Raw genomic sequence first — 5,812 nt, 5'->3', positions numbered from 1 at the left:
TCTCATCTTGGTTACATCCACACTCATTTAAACACCCCAATCTGAGCCTTTAAGAAGGATGAGCACTCTCCGCGTGACTCCTTCTGTTTCTCCTTTATATATCTATCAATCTATCTATCTATCTATCTATCTATATATATATATATATATATATATATATATATATATATATATATATATATATATATATATATATATATAGGTATATAGGTATATAGATATAAGTTAGTTGAGCGTTAATAGAAAATATATGGGAGGGTGTTCATTGAGAGGGTGAAGGCATGTACAGAGCATCAGATTGGGGAAGAGCAGTGTGGTTTAAGAAGTTGTAAGGATGCGTGGATTAGGTGTTTGCATTGAAGAATATATGTGATAAATACTTAGAAAAGCAAATGGATTTGTATGTAGCATTTATGGATGGGGAGAAGGCATATGATAGAGCTGATAGCGATGCTCTGTGGAAGTTATTAAGAATATATGGTGAGGAAGGCAAGTTGTTAGAAGCAGTGAAAAGTTTTTATCGAGGATGTAAGTCATTTGTGCGTGTAGGAAGAGAGGAAAGTGATTGGTTTTCAGTGAATGTAGGTTTCTGACAGTGATTTGTGATGTCTCCTTGGTTGTTTTTATTTATGTATGGATAGGGTTCTTAGGGAGGTGAATGGAAGAGTTTTGTAAAGAGGGTCAAGTATGCAGTCTCTTGTGGATGAGAGAGCTTGGTAAATGAGTCAGTTGTTGTTCGCTGATGATATAGCGATGGTGGCTGATTCAAGGGAGAAAATTCAGAAGCTGGTGACTGAGTTTGGTAAAGTGTGTCTGGTAGGTTGTGATGGAAAAGACAAAAAAAATAACAAGAAAGGGGGGGAAAAAAAGGGCCGGGAGAAGGGGCTAGGGGGGGGGGGAGGGGCGGAAAAAGGGGAGTAAGGGAGATAGGGAAGAGGGAGGAGGGGGGGAGAGGGAGAGAGGGAGAAGATGAGAGGGAAAGAGGGGAAAGGAGGAAGGGGAGGAGAAAAGGGGGGAGGAAGGGGAAGGGGGAGGGAGGTGAAGGAGGGGGGGGGGGGGGGGGGGAAGAGAAGAGTGTGGAAAGATGAGAAGGGGGAGAGGAGGAGGAGGAGGGGGAGACGGGGGAAAGGAGAGGAGGGAGTGAAAGAAGGAAGGAAGAAGAAGGAAAGGGAGAAGAGAGTGAAGAGAGGGAGAAGAAGAAGGGGGGGGGGAGGAGGGAAAGGAGAGGAGGGGAAGAGAAAAGAAGAGGGGGGGGGGTGAGGGGAGACAAAGAGAGGGAAGGAATAGGAGGAGGGAGGAAAAGGAAAGAAGAAAGCTAAGAGTTAATGTGAATATGAGCAAGATTATTAGGTAAAGTAGGGTTAAAAGACATGTCAGTTAGGAGGTAAGTATAAATGGAGAACGACTGGAGGAAGTAAAGTGTTTTAGATATCTTGGATTGGATTTGGAAGCGGATTGAACCATGGAATCGGAAGTGAATCTTAGGGTGGAGGAGGGGGCAAAAGTTGTGCGAGCGTTGACGAATGTACATATATATATATATATATATATATATATATATATATATATATATATATATGTGTGTGTGTGTGTGTGTGTGTGTGTGTGTGATAGAATGTAAGAAAGTAAATTCTCTATTAATATGGGTAAAACTGAAAGTTGATGGAGAGAGATGGGTAATTATTGGTGCATATGCACCGGGGCATGAGAAGAAAATCATGAGAGGCAAGTGTTTTGGGAGCAGCTGAATGAGTGTGTTAGTGGTTTTGATGCACGAGACCAGGTTATAGTGATGGGTGATTTGAATGCAAAGGTGCGTAATGTGGCAGTTGAGGGAATAATTGGTATACATGGGGTATTCAGTGTTGTAAATGGAAATGGTGAAGAGCTTGTAGATTTCTGTAATGAAAAAGTACTGGTGATTGGGAATACCTGGTTTAAAGAGCGAGATGTACATAAGTATACGCATTTAAGTAGGAGAGATGGCCAGAGAGCGTTATTGGATTACGTGTTAATTGACAGGCGCGCGAAAGAGAGCCTTTTGGATGTTAATGTGCTGAGAGGTGCAACTGGAGGGATGTCTGATCATCATCTTGTGTAGGCTAAGGTGAAGATTTGTATGGGTTTTCAGAAAAGAAGAGTGAATGTTGGGGTGAAGAGGGTGGTGAGAGTAAGTGAGCTTGGGAAGGAGACTTGTGTGAGGAAGTACCAGGAGAGACTGAGTACAGAATGGAAAAAGGTGAGAACAATGGAAGTAAGTGGAGTGGAGGAGGAATGGGATGTATTTAGGGAATCAGTGATGGATTGCGCAAAAGATGCTTGTGGCATGAGAAGAGTGGGAGGTGGGTTGATTAGAAAGGGTAGTGAGTGGTGGGATGAAGAAGTAAGATTATTAGTGAAAGAGAAGAGAGAGGCATTTGGACGATTTTTGCAGGGAAAAAATGCAATTGAGTGGGAGATGTATAAAAGAAAGAGACAGGAGATCAAGAGAAACGTGCAAGAGATGAAAAAGAGGGCAAATGAGAGTTGGGGTGAGAGAGTATCATTAGATTTTAGGGAGAATAAAAAGATGTTCTGGAAGGAGGTAAATAAAGTGCGTAAGACAAGGGAGCAAATGGGAACTTCAGTGAAGGGCGCAAATGGGGAGGTGATAACAAGTAGTGGTGATGTGAGAAGATGGAGTAAGTATTTCGAAGGTTTGTTGAATGTGTTTGATGATAGAGTGGCAGATATAGGGTATTTTGGTCGATGTGGTGTGCAAAGTGAGAGGGTTAGGGAAAATGATTTGGTAAACAGAGAAGAGGTAGTAAAAGCTTTGCGGAAGATGAAAGCCAGCAAGGCAGCAGGTTTGGATGGTATTGCAATGGAATTTATTGAAAAAGGGGGTGACTGCATTGTTGACTGGTTGGCAAGGTTATTCAATGTATGTATGATTGATGGTGAGGTGCCAGAGGATTGGCGGAATGCTTGCATAGTGCCATTGTACAAAGGGAAAGGGGACAAGAGTGAGTGGTCAAATTACAGAGGTATAAGTTTGTTGAGTATTCCTGGTAAATTATATAGGAGGGTATTGATTGAGAGAGTGAAGGCATGTACAGAGCATCAGATTGGGAAAGAGCAGTGTGATTTCAGAAGTGGTAGAGGATGTGTGGATCAGGTGTTTGCTTTGAAGATTGTATGTGACAAATACTTAGAAATGCAAATGGATTTGTATGTAGCATTTATGGATCTGGAGAAGGCATATGATAGAGTTGATAGAGATGCTCTGTAGTAGGTATTAAGAATATATGGTGTAGGCGGCAGGTTGTTAGAAGCAGTGAAAAGTTTTTATTGAGGATATAAGGCATGTGTACGTGTAGGAAGAGAGGACAGTAATTGGTTATCAGTGAATGTAGGTTTGCGGCAGGGGTGTGTGATGTCTCCATGGCGTTTAATTTGCTTATGGATGGGGTTGCTAGGGAGGTGAATCAAGAGTTATGGAAAGAGGGGCAAGTATGCAGTCTGTTATGGATCACAGCTTGGGAAATGAGTCAATTGTTCGCTGATGATAGAGCGCTGGTGGCTGATTCATGTGAGAAACTGCAGAAGCTGGTGACTGAGTTTGGTAAAGTGTGTGAAAGAAGAAAGTTAATAGTAAGCGTGAATAAGAGCAAGGTTATTAGGCACAGTAGTTTTAAGGGTCAAGTGAACTGGGAGGTAGTTTGAATGAAGAGAAATTGGATGAAGTAAAGTGTTTTAGATATCTGGGAGTGGATCTGGCAGCGGATGGAACCATGGAAGTGGAAGTGAATCATAGGGTGGGGGAGGGGGCGAATATCCCGGGAGCTTTGAAAAATGTTTGGAAGTCGAGAAAATTATCTCCGAAAGCAAAAATGGGTATGTTTGAAGGAATAGTGGTTCCAACAATGTTGTATGGTTGCGAGGCGTGGGCGATGGATAGAGTTGTCCGCAGTAGGTTGGATGTGCTGAAGATGACATGTTTGAGGGCAATATGTGGTGTGAGGTGGTTTGATCGAGTAAGTAATGTAAGGGTAAGAGAGATGTGTGGAAATAAAAAAAAAGCGTGGTTGAGAGAGTAGAAGAAGGTGTTTCGAAATGGTTTGGGCACATGAAGAGAATGAGTGAGGAAAGACTGACCAAGAGGATATATGTGTCGGAGGTGGATGGAACGAGGAGAAGTGGGAGACCAAATTGGAGGTGGAAAGATGAAGTGAAAAAGATTTTGAGTGATCGGGGCCTGAACATGCAGGAGGGTGAAAGGCGGCAAGGAATAGAGTAAATTGGATCGATGTGGTATACCGGGGTCGACGGTCAGTCAATGGATTAAATCAGGGCATATGAAGCGTCTGGGTAAACCATGGAAAGTTGTGTGGGGCCTGGATGAGGAATGGGAGCTGTGATTTCGGGCATTATTACATGACAGCTAGAGACTGACTGTGAATGAATGGGGCCTTTGTTGTCATTTCCTAGTGCTACCTTGGACACATGAGACGGGAGGAGAATGTTATTCCATGTGTGGCGAGGTGGCGATGGGAATAAATATAGACAGGTAGTATGAATTATGTGCATGTGTATGTGTGTATATGTCTGTGTGTGTATATATATATGTGTACATTGAGATGTATAGGTAGGTATATTTGCGTGTGTGGACGTGTATGTATATACATGTGTATGGGGATGGGTTGGGCCATTTCTTTCGTCTGTTTCCGTGCGCTACCTCGGAAACGCGGGAGACAGTAACAAAGCAAAATAAAATGAATAGATGAATATATATTTTAACTCTCTAAAAGGGGAAACAGAAGAAGGAGTCATGCAGGGAGTGCTCATCCTCCTCGAAGGATCAGATTGGGGTGTCTAAATGTGTGTGGATATAACCAAGATGAGAATAAAGGAGAGATAGGTGGTATGTTTGAGGAAAGGAACCTGGATGTTTTGGCTCTGAGTGAAATGCAGCTCAAGGGTAAAGGGGAGGAGAGGCTTGGGAATGTTTTGGGTGTAAAGTCAGGGGTTGTTGAGAGTACAAGAGGAAGGGAAGAAGTAGCACTACTCCTGAAACTGGAGTGGTGGGAGTATGTGACAGTGTAAGAAAGTAAATTCTAGATTGATATGGGTAAAACTGAAAATGGATAGAGAGAGATGTGTGATTATTGTTGCATATGCACCTGGGCATGAGAAGAAAGATCATGAGAGGCAAGTGTTTTGGGAGCAGCTGAGTGAGTGTGTTTGTAGTTTTGGTGCAAGAGACCGGGTTATAGTGATGGGTGATTTGAATGCAAAGGTGAGTATTGTGGCAGTTGAGGGAATAATTGGTGTACATGGGGTGTTCAGTGTTGTAAATGGAAATAGTGAAGAACTTATACATTTATGTGCTGAAAATGGACTGGTGATTGGGAATACCTGGTTTAAAAAGCGAGATATACATAAGTATATGTATGTACGTAGGAGAGATCGCCAGAGAGCATTATTGGAGTGAATGTTAATTGATAGGCGTGTGAAAGAGAGACTTTTGGATGTTAATGTGCTGAGAGGTGCAACTGGAGGGATGTCTGATCATTATCTTGTGGAGGTGAAGGTGAAGATTTGTAGAGGTTTTCAGAAAAGAAGAGAGAATGTTGTGATGAAGAGAGTGGTGAGAGTAAGTGAGCTTGGGAAGGAGACTTGTATGAGGAAGTACCAGGAAAGACTGAGTGCAGAATGGAAAAAGGTGAGAGAAAAGGACGTAAGGTGAGTGGAGGAGGAATGGCTTGCGCCAAAGTTGCTTGTGGCATGAAATGAGATGTTTGAGGACAGTATGTGGTGTGAGGTGGTTTGA

This window comes from Panulirus ornatus, chromosome 15, assembly GCF_036320965.1.
Source record: "Panulirus ornatus isolate Po-2019 chromosome 15, ASM3632096v1, whole genome shotgun sequence".
NCBI classification, from domain to species: domain Eukaryota; kingdom Metazoa; phylum Arthropoda; class Malacostraca; order Decapoda; family Palinuridae; genus Panulirus; species Panulirus ornatus.
Note: the sequence above shows the minus strand (reverse complement) of the source record.